The following is a 17178-nucleotide window of genomic DNA, read 5'->3' on the forward strand; positions in this document are numbered from 1 at the left end:
CTGTTTTCCAGTATTTTTACTTTATTTCTCTCGTTGCGTTCTCTTCCTTTAAAAATTACTTTCCTATGAATACCACCTCCACTATTTTCTGCTAACTCTCCAGTGTCTGTCATTTTAACATTGTTCTTTCTACTGATTCTACTCTTCTCCACATCTCCACGTCACTGAAACTAAACCAAAATCACCACACCCCCCCCAATACATTTTACTCTATTCTCTTTTCTACCTCCAACTTACCCTCCAGACTTACTGCCTGGACCTCCAGGTTGCATTGACTCCTGGTTATTGGATAGAGGGTATCCCAGCTTAATACGAGTGAATCAAAGGGGTTCTTAGAGAAAGACAGTCCTAAAAGAACTTAATATAAAAACAAGAATTGTGTAAATAAGTAACTACTGAATACAGGGCCCAGGATCAGTTGTTATATTGAAATTGTATTCTCTAGGAACACCAAATCTAACTTTATAGACAGGTATGCAAATTATCTGTATATAATTGTGAAATTGTAAGATTTACACAACAGTGCTTGGCAAGGGCTGCTTTGGGTCTTAAAAGGTGCTCACAGGTGCTGGTAGACTGGCATCCCCAATTCAAATGGGCAGAAGAAACACAAGAAAGATGGCAAACAATGAAGTCTTATCCCCCACTCAAAACAAGCAGGAAGCAGAGCAGTGAATCAAAAACAAAGAAGAGAACACCCAAAATGCTCTACAAAGTCTACTGATAAACATGATAAATGAAAAGTTTGAATCTCTTCAGTCAATTATGTTAGAGCGTGAGGAGGCAAAGCAAAAATTAATGGAGAATTTCATGGCATCCACAAATAGAAAGATAAATGAGCTTCAAGATTCAAATGAAAAGATAGCTACCCAGCTTAAAGATTTGAGAGACAACACTCAAAACCAAAGTAATGAAGTTAATGAAGTAAAGAAGTCCATACAGGACCTAAGAAATGACATGGAAATCATCAGGAAAGACCAGTCAGAAGGAAAAGAGATTCGAAATCAAGTAGCTAGCCTACAGTCCCTACTAACTGAAGCAGAGGATCGAATCTCAGGAGCTGAAGATTCCTTAGATTCTATGGAGAAAGATCAAAAATCAATACAAATCCAGTCCAAGCAACAAAACAAATCGCTACAGAAGATTCAAGACATGATCAGGAAGCCCAATTTAAGGATAATAGGTATTGAGGAAAACTTGGAGAAAGAGTTTAATGGGATAGGCAACCTATTTAACAGAATATTAGCTGAGAACTTCCCAAACATCCAGAAGGAAAGGCCTATACAGATACAAGAAGCATTTAGAACCCCAAATCGACCAGACCAGAATAGGACGTCCCACCGACACATTGTAATCAAAACAGCTTCAGCAGAGTGCAAGGAAAAAATACTCAAAGCTGTTAGGGCAAAGAAAACAATCACATATAAAGGAAAAGCAATCAGAATTATTCCAGACTTCTCAGCAGAGACCATGAAAGCAAGGAGAGCCTGGAATGAAGTATACCAAACTCTAAATAAAAATAACTACCAACCAAGAATTCTGTACCCAGCCAAACTCTCCTTCATAGCCGAAGGTCAAATAAAAGTCTTCCACAATAAGGAAAAACTGAAACATATCTCCACCAAACCAGCCTTACACAAAATCCTTAAAGATGTACTATACAGGGAAAATAATCAAGATCCCAACACAGACAGAGAAATGAACCCTAATTAGTAAACACTAGATCAAGAAATGGGAAGACACAGTTTTAAATAAGATAGTGATAGTGAAAGGAACAAACGATCATCTCTCAATCCTAACTGTCAACATTAACGGACTTAATTCTCCAAACAAACGACATAGGCTCATAAGTTGGATCCAAAATCAAGATCCAACTTTCTGCTGCCTCCAAGAGACATATCTGTCCAGCAAAAGTAAACATCTTCTAAAAGTGAAAGGCTGGAAACAAATCTATCAAGCAAATGGCCCCCATAAGCAGGCTGGAGTTGCAATCCTAGTATCAGACAACATTGACTTCAAATTAAAAAAGGTAAGAAGAGACAAAGAAGGTTACTACATACTAGTAAAAGGATCTATCCTACAGGAAGAAATAACCATTCTAAATATCTACACACCAAATGCAGGAGCACCCAACTTTATCAAACAAACACTACTGGCTCTAAAAACACTCATAGAGCCAAACACATTGATAGTTGGGGACTTTTTCACTCCACTATCACCTCTGGACAGATCAACACGCCAAAAACTGAACAAAGAAACCACAGAACTAAACAATTGCATAGACCAACTAGACTTAATCGACATCTACAGAATATTCCACCCAGTAAGGACAGAATACACATTCTTTTCAGCAGCACACGGAACTTTCTCCAAAATAGATCACATCTTAGGGCACAAAGAAAATCTGTACAAATTCAGAAGTATCAAAACCATTCCCTGCTTTCTCTCAGACCACAATGGAATAAAATTAGAGCTCAACTCAAACAGCCACCACAGAAATTGCTACAATTCATGCAGACTAAACAACACACTGCTGAACCATCAGAGGGTTATTGAAGAAATTAAAACAGAAATTCAAATGTTTATGGAATTCAACCAAGTTGAGGACACAAAGTACCAGCTCCTTTGGGACACAGCAAAGGCAGTACTCAGAGGAAAATTTATATCTCTGAGTGCACACAACAACAAAATGGAGAAACAGCAACTCAATAATTTAAGGAACCACTTTAATTTCCTTGAGAGAGAACAAAAAGCCAAACCAAAAGTCAATAGACGGAAGCAAATAATTAAAATCAAATCAGAATTAAATCAATTAGAGATGAAAGAAACCATCGAAAGAATCAACAAAACAGAGTTGGTTCTTTTTAAAAATCAAAAAGATAGACAGACGCCGGGCAACCTGACCAACAAACAAAGGCACCACACTCAAATAAACAAGATAAGAGATAAAACAGGTAACATCACCACAGAAATAACTGAAATTCAGAAAATAATAAGGGACTATTTTGCAAACCTTTATGCCAACAAATTCGAGAACTTGGAAGAAATGGATGATTTCATAGAAAAAAATTCATATCCCCAAACTGAACCATGAAGATTTAAACCTCCTAAACAGACCCATATCCAGTATTGAAATAGAAACGGCAATAAATGATCTCCCATCCAAGAAAAGCCCAGGTCCAGACGGATTCACAGCAGAATTCTACAAGACCTTCAAAACAGAACTCACACCAATATTTCTCAAACTCTTCAATGAAATTGAAAGAGACCGTTCACTTCCAGACTCATTCTATGAAGCCAGTATAACCCTCATCCCAAAAATAGGCAGGGACTCATTATGGAAAGAGGACTATAGACCGCTATCCCTGAAGAACATAGACACAAAAATTCTCAACAAAATTCTGGCCAATCGACTTCAACAGGTCATCAAAAAAATCAAACACCACGATCAAACTGGATTCATCCCAGGAACGCAAAGTTGGTTTAATATACGCAAGTCAATTAATGTAATCCACCACATCAACCGGAGCAAGCTAAAGAACCACATGGTTTTATCTCTGGATGCGGAAAAAGCGTTTGATAAAATTCACCACCCATTTATGCTAAAAGACCTGGAAAAACTGGGATTCCAGGGAACATTCCTGAATATAATCAAGGCAGTTTATGACAAACCAACAGCAAGCATAACTCTAAATGGTGAAAAACTAAAGCCATTCCCTTTAAAATCAGGAACAAGGCAGGGATGTCCACTCTCTCCCCTGCTCTTCAACATAGTACTAGAATTCCTAGCAAGAGCAATCAGGCAAGAAGAAAATATAAAGGGGATCCAAGTAGGTAAAGATGAAGTTAAACTCTCTCTCTTCGCAGATGACATGATCCTATACCTAAAGAATCCCATAGACTCTACCCCCAAGCTACTAGAGCTGACCCAAAACTTTGGAAAAGTTGCAGGATGTAAAATAAACCTTCAAAAATCAACGGCCTTTCTCTATGCCAACGACCCAAAGACAGAGGCTGATATCATGAAAGCAACGCCTATTGCAATAGCCCCCCAAAACAAAGTACCTAGGAATAACCTTAACCAAAGAAGTGAAAGTCCTCTTTGATGAGAACTTTAAAAGCTTGAAAAACGAAATTAAATCAGAATTAAGGAAATGGAAAAACCTCCCATGCTCTTGGAATGGGAGGATTAATATAATCATAATGGCCATATTGCCAAGGCTATCTATAAATTCAATGCAATACCCATTAATATCCCAACACTATTTTTTGATGAAATAGAGGAAGCAATCCTGAAATTCATATGGAATAATAAAAGACCTAGAATAGCAAAAACAATCCTAAGAAGAAAGAACAGTGCTGGAGGAATTACAATACCCAACTTCAAGCTGTGTTATAAAGCTATAGTAATAAAAACAGCTTGATATTGGCACAGGAACAGTCCTGAAGACCAATGGAACAGAATTGAAGACCCGGGAATGAACCCACAGAAGTACGCCTACTTAATCTTTGATAAAGGGGCTAAACAATAGTTTGGAAGAAAGATAGTCTCTTTAACAAAATGTGCTGGAAAAACTGGCTCAACACATGCAACAAACTAAAACTAGATCCTTATATATCACCCTGCACCAAAATCAATTCCAAATGGATTAAAGACCTCTAAATCAACACAGACACCCTGAAAACACGAAAGGAAGAAGTAGGAGAAACCCTTGGGCTCCTTGGCACAGGATGGAACTTCCTTAACAAAGACCCAGAAAAGCTATAAATCAAAGCAAGGTTGGACAAATGGGACTGCATCAAACTGCAGAGCTTCTGCACGGCAAAGGACATAGCTTGCAAGATAAACAGACAGCCCACAGACTGGGAGAAGATCTTTACCGGCCATTCAACAGACAAAGGCCTCATATCTAAAATATATGCAGAAATAAAAAAATTACCTTCCTCCAAAACAAAACCGCAAAGAACTAATAGCTTGCTCATCAAGTGGGCTAAAGAACTGCAAAGAGACTTCTCTGATGAGGAAATGAGAATGGCCAAGAGACATATGAAAAAGTGCTCTACATCACTGGCCATAAAAGAAATGGAAATCAAAACAACATTGAGATTCCATCTCACCCTAGTAAGAATATCATATATCAAGAAAACTAACAATAACAGTTGTTGGAAGGGATGTGGCCAAAAGGGAACCCTACTTCATTCTTGGTGGGAATGTAAACTGGTTCAGCCATTCTGGCAAGCAGTATGGAGATTCCTCAGAAGGCTAAATGTAGAACTCCCCTATGACCCAGCAACCACACTTTTGGGTATTTATCCAAAAGCCCACAAACAAAATAACGGTAAAGCCACCAGCACAACAATGCTCATTGCAGCACAATTTGTCATAGCGAGATTCTGGAACCAACCCAGATGACCCTCCTTAGATGAATGGATCAGGAAAATGTGGTACATATACACAATGGAATTTTATGCATCTATCAGAAAGAATGACTTTGCCCCATTTGTAAAGAAAAGGAAGGACTTGGAAAAAATTATACTAAGTGAAGTGAGCCATACCGAAAGAAACATGGACTCTATGGTCTCCCTTATTGGGAATAATTAGCATAGGTTTAGGCAAGTCACAGCAGAGGATCACAAGAGCCCAATAGCTATACCATTATGATAACATAAGATGATGCTAAGTGAAATGAACTCCATTTTATGGAAATGATTGTTATATCACAGTTGTAACTACTTTCAACATCCCATGTGTATCTGTAGTTTCCACTATTGATGATGTTCTTGTATCACCTTGTTGTGATTGTATCTACACTATCTCTGCAATCTTATCTGAGTATATTTGGAACCGTGTATTATGGTAGTAGAATTAGGAAATAGAAAGTGAACACCGAACTTGAGAGACAAAGGATAAAATAAGAGAAACAACAACAGAAGCAATACTTGCAAAACTGTTTGGTGTAAGTGAACTGAACACCTCACGGAGAGAAAAGGGGAGGGGGGAGATGGGTATGAGGGACAAGGAAACAAAGAGTATAAGAAATGTATCCAATGTGTAACGTATGAAACTGCAACCTCTCTGTACATCACTTTTATAATAAAAACTTTAAAAAAAGAGAGATAAAAGCTCATTTGGGAACTACACTTATGAACAGGGTGGAGAGCTGTATATCAGGGAATGTTCCTTCTGAGAATAAGAAAGGCTGTAGCTTCTTAAGATAAGTAGTTCGTGGAAAAGTTAATGTACTAGAAACTCCTCAAAAGAATCTTATTTGTGGTGACTGAAGAGAGAAAAAAACTCATTTAGGAACTCCACTTACGAACGGGGTAGTCAGCTGTGTATCAGAGAATATGCCTTCTGAGAATAACAACAGCTGTAGCTTGTTAAGGTAAATAGTTTGTGGAAAGGTTAAGGTACTGGAAACTCCTCAGAAGAATCTGTTTTGTGGTGAGGGAAGAGAGATAAAAGCTCCTTTAGGAAGTAGACTTACGAAGGTGGTAGGCAGCTCTATATCAGGGAATAGCCCTTCCAAGAACGAGAACAGCTGTAGCTTGTTAAGGTAATTTAGTTCGTGGAAATGTTAAAGTACTGGAAACTCCTCAAAAGAATCTGCTTTGTGATGAGGGAATAGAGATAAAATCTCAGATAGTAACTACACTTACGAAGGTGGTAGGCAGCTGTATATCAGGAAATATCCATTCTGAGAATAAGAACAGCTGTAGCTTGTTAAGTAAATTAGTTATTGAAAAGATTAACGCACTGGAAACTCCATAAAAAGAATCTGCTTTGTGGTGATAGAAGATCCAAATAAGCTCATTTAGGAACTACATGAACTTACTGGGTAGGTAGCTGTATATCAGTAAATATCTCCTCTGAAAATAAGAAAAGCTGGAGCTTAGTAAATTAAGAACTTTTGTAATGGTTATTTTACTGGAAACTTCTCAAAAGAATCGGCTTGGTGGTGATGGAAGAGAGATGAAAGCTCATTTAGTAACTACACCTACCATCGGTGTTGGTAGATGGATGTCAGGGAATATCCCTCTAGATTAAGAACAGCTGTTCCATGTTAAAGTAAGTAGTTGGTAGAAAGGTTAATGTACTGTAAATTCCTCAATAGAATCTCCTTTGTGGTCAGGGAAGAGAGATGAAAGCTCATTTACGAACTACATGAACATACAGGGTAGTAACTGTATATCAGTAAATATCTCCTCTGACAATAAGAATAGCAGTAGCTTAGTAAATTGAGTACTTCTTGGAATGGTTAATGTACTGGAAATCCTCAAAAGAATCTGGTTGGTGGTGAGGGAAAGAGATGAAAGCTCATTTAGGAACTACTTGAACACACAGGGTAGGTAACTGTATATCAGTAAATATATCCTCTGAGAATAAGAAAAGCAGTAGCCTAGTAAATTAAGTACTTCTTGGATGGTTAATGTACTGGAAACTCCTCAAAAGAATCTGCTTGGTGGTAAGGGAAGAGAGACGAAAGGTCATTTAAGAATTACACTTACGAATGGGGTTGGCAGCTGTTTATCAAGGAATATCCCTTCTACATTAAGAACAGCTGTTCCTTGTTTAGGTAAGTAGTTCGTGGAAAGGTTAATGCACTGGAAATTCCTTAATAGAATCTGATTTTTGGTGAGGGAAGAGAGATGAAAGCTCATTTAAGAACTACATGAACATACAGGGTAAGTAAATGTATATCAGTAAATATCTCCTCTGAGAATAAGAATAGCAGTAGCTTAGTAAATTAAGTACTTCTTGGAACGGTTAAGGTACTGGAAACTCCTCATAAGAATCTGGTTGGTGGTGAGGGAAGAGAGATGAAAGCTCATTTAGGAACTACATGAACATACAGGGTAGGTAACTGTATATCAGTAAATATCTCCTCTGAGAATAAGAACAGAAATAGCTTAGAAAATGAAGTACTTCTTGGAATGGTTAATGTACTGGAAACTCCTCATAAGAATCTGGTTGTTCTTGAGGGAATAGAGATGAACGTTCATTTAGGAACTACAGGTGCATACAGGGAGGTAATTGTATATCAGTAAATATCTCCTCTGAGAATAAGAATAGCAGTAGCTTAGTAAATTAGGTACTTCTTGGAATGTTTAATGAACTGGAAACTCCTCAAAAGAATCTTGTTGGTGGTGAGGGAAGAGAGATGAAAGGTCATTTTGGAATACACTTCCGAATGGGGTTGGCAGCTGTATATCAGGGAATTACCCTTCTAGATTAAGAACAGCTGTTGCTTATTAAGGTAAGTAGTTCGTGGAAAGGTTAATGTACTGGAAACTCCTCATTAGAATCTGCTTTTTGGTGTGGGAATAGAGATGAAAGCTCATTTAGGAACTACATGAACATACAGGGTAGGTAACTGTATATCAGTAAATATCTCCTCTGAGAATAAGGATATCAGTAGCTTAGTAAATTAAGTACTTCTTGGAATGGGTAATGTACTGGAATCTCCTGAAAAGAACCTGGTTGGTGGTGAGGGAAGAGAGATGAAACTTATTTAGGAAGTATATGAACATACAGGGTAGGTAACTGTATATGAGTAAATATCTCCTCTGAGAATAAGAATAGCAGTAGCTTAGTAAGTTAAGTACTTCTTGGAATGGTTAATTTTCTGGAAACTCCTCAAAATAATCTGGTTGTTGGTGAGGAAAGCGAGATGAAAGCACATTTAGGAACTACAATTACGAACGGGATTGGCAGCAGTATATCAGGAAATATCCCTTCTAGATCACGAACAGCTGTTCCTTGTTAAAGTAAGTAGTTCGTGGAAAAGTTAATGAATTGGAAACTCCTCAATAGAATCTGCTTTGTGGTGAGGGAAGAGATATGCAAGCTCATTTAGAACCCACATGAACATACCCGGTTTATAACTGTATATCAGCAAATATCTTCTTTGAGAATAAGAATAGCAGTATCTTAGTAAATTAAATACTTCTTGGAATGCTTAATGTACTGGAAACTCCTCAAAAGACTCTGGTTTGTGGTGAGGGAAGACAGATGAAACCTGATTTAGGAACTACACTGACGAACGGGGCTGGCAGCTGTATTTCAGGGAAAATACCTTCTAGATAAAGAAGAGCTCTTGATTGTGAAGGTAAGTAGTTCGTGGAAAGGTTAATGTACTGAAAACTCCTCAATAGAATCTGCTTTGTGGTGAGGGAAGAGAGATGAAAGCTCATTGAGGAACTACATGAACATACAGGATAGGTAACTGTATATCAGTAAATATCTCCTCTGAGAATAAGAATAGCAGTAGCTTAGTAAATTACGTATTTGTGAGAATCGTTAATGTACTGGAAACTCCTCAAAAGAATCTGGTTGATGGTTACGGAAGAGAGATGAAAGCTCATTTAGGAACTAAACTTACCAACGGGGTTGGCACCTGTATATCAGGGAATATCACTTCTAGATTAAGAACAGCTGTTCCTTGTTAAGGTAAGTATTTGGTGGAAAGGTAAATGTACTGGAAACTCCTCAATAGAGTCTGATTCATTGTGAGGGAAGAGAGATGAAAGCTCATTTAGGAACTACATGAACATGCAGGGTAGGTTGCTAATTATCAGTAAATAACTCCTCTGAGAATAAGAATAGCAGAGGCTTAGTAAACTAAGTACTTCTTGGAATGGTTAATGTACTAGAAAGTCCTCGAAAGTACCTGGTTGGTGGAGAGGGAAGAGAGACGAAAGCTCATTTAGGAAGTACATGAACATACAGGGTGTGTAACTGTATATCATTAAATATCTCCTCTGAGAATAATAATAGCTGTAGCTTAGTAAATTAAGTACTTCTTGGAATGGTTAATGAACTGGAATCTCCTGAAAAGAATCTGGTTGGTGGTGAGGGAAGAGAGATGAAAGCTCATATAGGAACTTCATGAACATACAGGGTTGGTATGTGTCTATCAGTAAATATCTCCTCTGAGAATAAGAATAGCAGTAGTTTAGTAAATTAAGTACTACTTTGAGTGGTTAATGTACTGGTAACTCCTCAAAAGAATCTGCTTGGTGATTAGGGAAGAGAGATGAGACCTCATTTAGGAACTTCTCTTACGAACGGGGTTGGCAGCTGTATATCAGGGAATATCCCTTCTAGATGAAGAACAGCTGTTCCTTGTTAAGGTAAGTAGTTGGTGGAAAGGTTAATGTACTGGAAACTCCTCAATAGAATCTGCTTTGTGGTGGGAGAATAGAGATGAAAGCTCAATTAGGAACTACACTTACGAATGAGGTTGGCAACTGTATATCAGGGAATTTCCCTTCTAGATTAAGAATAGCTGTTCCTTGTTAAGGTAAGTAGTTCGTGGAAAGGTTAATGTACTGGAAACTCGTCAATTGAATCTGCTTTGTGGTGAGGGAAGCGATATGATATCTCATTTAGGAACTACATGAACACACAGTCTAGGTAACTGTATATCAGTAAATATCTCCTCTAAGAATAAGAATAACAGTACCTTAGTAAATTAAGTACCTCTTGTAACGGTTATTTTACTGGAAACTCCTCAAAACAATCTGCTTTGTGGTGAGGGAAGAGAGGTGAAAGCTCATTTAGGAACTACGTGAACATACACTGTAGGTAACAGTATATCAGGAAATATCTCCTCTGATAATAAGAATAGCAGTAGCTTGGAAAATTAAGTACGTCTTGGAATGGTTAATGTACTGGAAACTCCTCAAAAGAATATGGTTGGTGTTGAGGGAAGAGAGATGAAAGCTCATTCAGGAACTACATGAACATACAGGGTATGTAACTGTATATCAGTAAGTATATCCTCTGAGAATAAGAATAGCAGTAGCTAAGTAAATTAAGTACTTCTTGGAATGGTTAAAGTACCGGAAACTTCTCAAAGCATGTGGTTGTTGGTGAGGGAAGAGAGATGAAAGCTCATTTAGGAACTACCTGAACATACAGAGTTGGTAACTGTATATCAGTAAATATCTCCTTTGAGAATAAGAATAGCAGTACCTTAGTAAATTAAGTACTTCTTGGAATGGTTAATGTTCTGGAAACTCCTCCAAATAATCTGGTTGTTGGTGACGGAAGAGAGATGAAAGCACATTTAGGAACTACAATTACGAACGGGGTGGGCAGCAGTTTATCACGGAATATCCCTTCTAGATCACGAACAGCTCTTCCTTGTTAAAGTAAGTAGTTCGTGGAAAAGTTAATGAATTGGAAACTCCTAAATAGAATCTGTTTTGTCGTGAGGGAAGAGAGATGCAAGCTCATTTAGAACCTTCATGAACATACCCGGTTTGTAACTGTATATCAGCAAATATCTCCTTTGAGAATAAGAGTAGCAGTAGCATAGTAAATTAAGTATTTCTTGGAATGGTTAATGTACGGGAAACTCCTCAAATGTATCTGGTTGGTGTTGAGGGAACAGAGATGAAAGCTCATTTAAGAACTACCCTTATGAACGGGGTTGGCAGCAGTATATCAGGGAATATCCCTTCTAGATTAAAAACAGCTGTTCGGTGTTAGGTAAGAAGTTCATGGAAAGGTTAATGTCCTGAAATTCTTCAATATAATCTGCTTTGTGTTGAGGGAAGAGAGATGAAGCTCATTTTGGAACTACACTTAATGGGTGTGGCAGCTGTATATCTTTGAATATCCCTTCTAAATTAAGAACAGCTGTTGCTTGTTAAGGTAAGTAGTTCGTGGAAGGGTTAATGTACTGGAAACTCCCCATAAGAATCTGCTTTGTGGTGAGGGAATAGTGATGAAAGCTCATTTATGAACTACATGTACACACCGGATAGGTAACTGTATATAAGTAAATATATTCTCTGATAATCAGAATAGCAGTAACTTAGTAAAGTAAGTACTTCTTGGAATGCTTAATGTAACGGAAATTCCTCAAAAGAATCTGGTTTGTGGTGAGGGAAGACAGATGAAAGCTGATTTAGGAACTACACTGACGAACGGGGTTGGCAGCTGCATATCAGGGAAATTGCCTTCTAGGTAAAGAAGAGCTGTTGCTTGTTAAGGTAAGTAGTTCGTGGAAAGGTTAATGTACTGAAAACTCCTCAATAGAATCTGCTTTGTGGTGAGGGAAGAGAGATGAAAGCTCATTTAAGAACTATATGAACATGCAGGGTAGGTTACTGTATATTGGTAAATAACTCCTCTGAGAATAAGAACAGCAGAGCTTTAGTAAATTAAGTACTTCTTGGAATGGTTAATGTACTGGAAACTCCTCGAAAGTACCTGGTTGGTGGTGAGGGAAGAGAGATGAAAGCTCATTTAAGAACTACATGAACATACAGGGTATGTAACTGTATATCAGTAAATATCTCCTCTGAGAATAAGAATAGCAGTAGTTTAGTAAATTAAGAACTACTTGGAATGGTTAATGTACAGGAAAAGCCTCAAAATAATCTGGTTGGTGGTGAGGGAAGAGAGATGAAAGCATATTTAGGAACTACAATTACGGACGGGGTTGGCAGCAGTTTATCACGGAATATCCATTCTAGATAACGAACAGCTGTTCCTTGTTAAAGTAAGTACTTCGTGGAAAAGTTAATGAATTGGAAACTCCTCAATAGAATATGCTTTGTGGTGAGGGAAGCGAAATGAAAGCTCATTTAAGAACTACACATAGGAACGGGGTTGGCAGCAGTATATCAGGGATTATCCCTTCTAGATTATGAACAGCTGTTCCTTGTTAAGGTAAGTAGTTGGTGGAAAGGTTAATGTACTGGAAACTCGTCAATAGAATCTGCTTTGTGGTGAGGGAAGAGAGGTGAAAGCTCATTTAGGAACTACATGAACATACACTGTAGGTAACAGTATATCAGTAAATATCTCTTCTGATAATGAGAATAGCAGTATCTTGGAAAATTAAGTACTTCTTGGAATGGTTAATGTACTGGAAACACCTCAAAAGAATATGGTTGTTGTTGAGGGAAGAGAGATGAAAGCTCATTTAGGAACTACATGAACATACAGGGTATGTAACTGTATATCAGTAAATATCTCCTCTGAGAATAAGAATAGCAGTAGCGTAGTAACTTAAGTACTTCTTGGAATGGTTAATGTACCGGAAACTTCTCAAAAGAATGTGGTTGGTGGTGAGGGAAGAGAGATGAAAGCTCATTTAGGAATTACCTGAACATACAGAGTTGGTAACTGTATATCAGTAAATATCTCCTCTGAGAATTAAAACAGCAGTAGCTTAGTAAATAAGTACTTCTTGGAAAGTCTAATAATGTACTGGAAACTCTTCAAAAGAATCTGGTTGGTGGTGAGGGAAGAGACATGAAAGCTCATTTAGGAACTACCTGAACATACAGAGTTGGTAACTGTATATCAGTAAATATCTCCTTTGAGAATAAGAATAGCAGTAGCTTAGTAAATTAAGTTCTTCTTGGAATGGTTAATGTACCGGAAACTTCTCAAAAGAATCTGGTTGGTGGTGAGGGAAGAGAGATGAAAACTACTTTCGGAACTGCATGAACATACCGGGTAGGTAACTGTATATCAGTAAATATCTCCTCTGATAATAAGAATAGCAGTAGCTTAGTAAAATAAGTACCTCTTGGAATGGATAATGTACTGGAAACTCCTCGAAAGAATCTGTTTGGTGGTGAGGGAAGAGAGATGAAAGCTCATTTAGGAACTCCACTTACCAACGGGGTTGGCAGCAGTATATCAGGGAATATCCCATCTACATTAAGAACAGCTGCTCCTTGTTAAGGTAAGTTGTTGGTGGAAAGGGTAATGTACTGAAAACACCTCAACACAATCTGCTTTGTGGTGGGGGAAGAGAGATGCAAGCTCATTTAGGTACTACATGAACATACATGGTAGGTAACTGTACATAAGTAAATATCTCCTCTCAGAATAAGATTAGCTTAGTAAATTCTGGGAATCGTTAATGTACAGGAAACTCCTCAAAAGAATCTGGTTTGTGGTTGGGGAAGAGAGATGATAGCTCATTAATTAACTACATGAACACAGAGGGTAGGTAACTGTATATCAGTAAATATGTCCTCTGAGAATAAGAATAGCAGTAGCTTAGTAAATTAAGTACTTCATGGAATGGTTAATGTACTGGAAACTCCTCAAAACAATCTGGTTGGTTGTGAGGGAAGAGAGATTAAAGATCATTTAGGATCTAAACATACCAACGGGGTTGTCAGCTCTATATCTGGGAATATCCATTCTAGATTAAGAGCAGCTGTTCCTTGTTAAGGTAAGTAGTTGGTGGAAAGGTTACTGTACTGGAAACTCCTCAACAGAATCTGCTTCGTAGTGAGGGAAGAGAGATGAAAGCTCATTTAGCAACTACATGAACATGCAAGGTAGGTAACTGTATATCAGTAAATATCTCCTCTGAGAGTAAGAATAGCAGAGTCTTAGTAGATTAAGTACCTCATGGAATGGTTAATGTACTGGAAACTCTTCAAAAGTACCTGGTTGGTGGTTAGGGAAGAGAGATGAAAGCTCATTTAGAAACTACATGACCATACAGGGTATATAACTGTATATCAGTAAATATCTCCTCTGAGAATAAGAATAGCAGTAGCTTAGAAATTAAGTTCTTCTTGGAATGGTTAATGTGCTGGAAACTCCTCAAAAGAATCTGGTTGGTGGTGAGGGAAGAGAGATGAAAGCTCATGTAGGAACTATGGGAACATAAAGGGTTGGTTTCTGTATATCAGTAAATATCTCCTCTGATAATTAGAATAGCAGTAGCTTAGTAAATTAAGAACTACTTGGAATGGTTAATGTACTGGAAATTCCTCAAAAGAATCTGCTTGTTGAAGAGGGAATGCAGATGTAAGGTCATTTAGGGACTAAACTTACTAACGGGGTTTGCAGCTGTATATCAGGGAATATCCCTTCTAGATTAACAACAGCTGTTCCTTGTTAAGGTAAGTAGTTGGTGGAAAGGTTAATGTACTGGAAACTCCTTAATAGAATCTGCTTTGTGGTGAGGGAAGAGAGATGAAATCTCATTTAGGAACTACACTTAGGAACTGGGTTGGCAGCTCTATATCAGGGAATTTCCTTTCTAGATTAAGAATAGCTGTTCCTTGTTAAGGTAAGTAGTTCGTGGAAAGGTTAATGTACTGGAAACTCGTCAATAGAATCTGCTTTGTGGTGAGGGAAGAGATATAATATCTCATTTAGGAACAACATGAACACACAGTCTAGGTAACTGTATATCAGTAAATCTCTCCTCTGAGAATAAGAATAACAGTACCTTAGTAAATTAAGTACCTCTTGTAACGGTTAATGTACTGGAAACTCCTCAAAACAGTCTGGTTTGTGGTGAGGGAAGAGAGATGAAAACTCATTTAGGAACTACACATATGAATTTGTTTGGCAAATGATTATAAGGGAAAATCCCTTCTAGATTAAGAAGAGCTGTTTCTTTTAAGGTAATTAGTTCGTGGAAAGGTTAATGTCCTGGAAACTCCTCAATAGAATCTGCTTTGTGATGAGGGAAGCGAGATGAAAGCTCCTTATGAACTACACATAAGAACGTGGTTGGCAGCAGTATATCAGGGATTATCCCTTCTAGATTAAGAACAGCTGTTCCTTGTTAAGGTAAGTAGTTGGTGGAAAGGTTATTGTCCTGGGAACTCCACAATAGAATCTGCTTTGTGGTGAGGGAAGAGAGGTGAAAGCTCATTTAGGAACTACATGAACATACACTGTAGGTAACAGAATATCAGTAAATATCACCTATGATAATAAGAATAGCAGTAGCTTGGAAAATTAAGTACTTCTTGGAATGGGTAATGTACTGGAAACTCCTCAAAAGAATATGGTTGTTGTTGTGGGAAGAGAGATGAAAGCTCATTTAGGAACTACATGAACATACAGGGTATGTAACTGTATATCAGTAAATATCTCCTCTGAGAATAAGAATAGCAGTAGCTTAGTAAATTAAGTACTTCTTGGAATGGTTAATGTACCGGAAACTTCTCAAAAGAATGTGGTTGGTGATGAGGGAAGAGAGATGAAAGCTCATTTAGGAACTATCTGAACATACAGAGTTGGTAACTGTATATCAGTAAATATCTCCTTTGAGAATAAGAATAGTAGTAGCTTAGTAAACTAAGTACTTCTTGGAATGGTTAATGTTCTGGAAACTCCTCAAAATAATCTGGTTGGTGGTGAGGGAAGAGAGGTGAAAGCACATTTAGGAACTACAATTACGAACGGGGTTGGCAGTAGTTTATCACGGAATATCCCTTCTAGATCACGAACAGCTGTTCCTTGTTAAAGTAAGTAGCTCGTGGAAAAGTTAATGAATTGGAAACTCCTCAATAGAATCTTCTTTGTCGTGAGGAAAGAGAGATGCAAGCTCATTTAGAACCTACATGAACACACCCGGTTTGTAACTGTATATCAGCAAATATCTCCTTTTAGTATAAGAATAGCAGTAGCTTAGTAAATTACGTACTTCTTGGAATGGTTAATGTACTAGAAACTCCTCAAATGTATCTTCTTGGTGTTGAGGGAACAGAGATGAAAGCTCATTTAAGAACTACCCTTATGAACGGGGTTGGCAGCAGTATATCAGGGAATATCCCTTCTAGATTAAAAACAGCTGTTCGGTGTTAGGTAAGAAGTTCATGGAAAGGTTAATGTCCTGGAAATTCCTCAATAGAACCTGCTTTGAGGTGAGGGAAGAGAGATGAAAGCTCATTTTGGAACTACACTTAATGGGTGTGGCAGCTGTATATCTTTGAATATCCCTTCTAGATTAAGAACAGCTGTGCCTTGTTAAGGTAAGTAGTTCGTGGAAAGGTTAATGTACTGGAAACTCGTCAATAGAATCTGCTTTGTGGTGAGGGAAGAGATATGAGATCTCATTTAGGAACTCCATGAACACACAGTGTAGGTAACTGTATATCAGTAAATATCTCCTCTGAGAATAAGAATAGCAGTTGCTTAGTAAATTAAGTACCTCTTGGAATGGTTAATGTACTGGAAACTCCTCAAAACAATCTGGTTGGTGGTGAGGGAGGAGAGATGAAAGCTCATTTAGGAACTACATGAGCATACAGGGTAGGGAACTGTATATCAGTAAATATCTCCTCTGAGATTAAGAATAGCAGTAGCTTAGTAAATTAAGTACTTCTTTGTATGGTTAAAGTACTGGAAACTCATGAAAAGAATCTGCTTGGGGTTGAGGGAAGAGAGAT

The sequence above is a fragment of the Perognathus longimembris genome, chromosome 19, assembly GCF_023159225.1.
Source record: "Perognathus longimembris pacificus isolate PPM17 chromosome 19, ASM2315922v1, whole genome shotgun sequence".
In the NCBI taxonomy this organism is placed as follows: domain Eukaryota; kingdom Metazoa; phylum Chordata; class Mammalia; order Rodentia; family Heteromyidae; genus Perognathus; species Perognathus longimembris.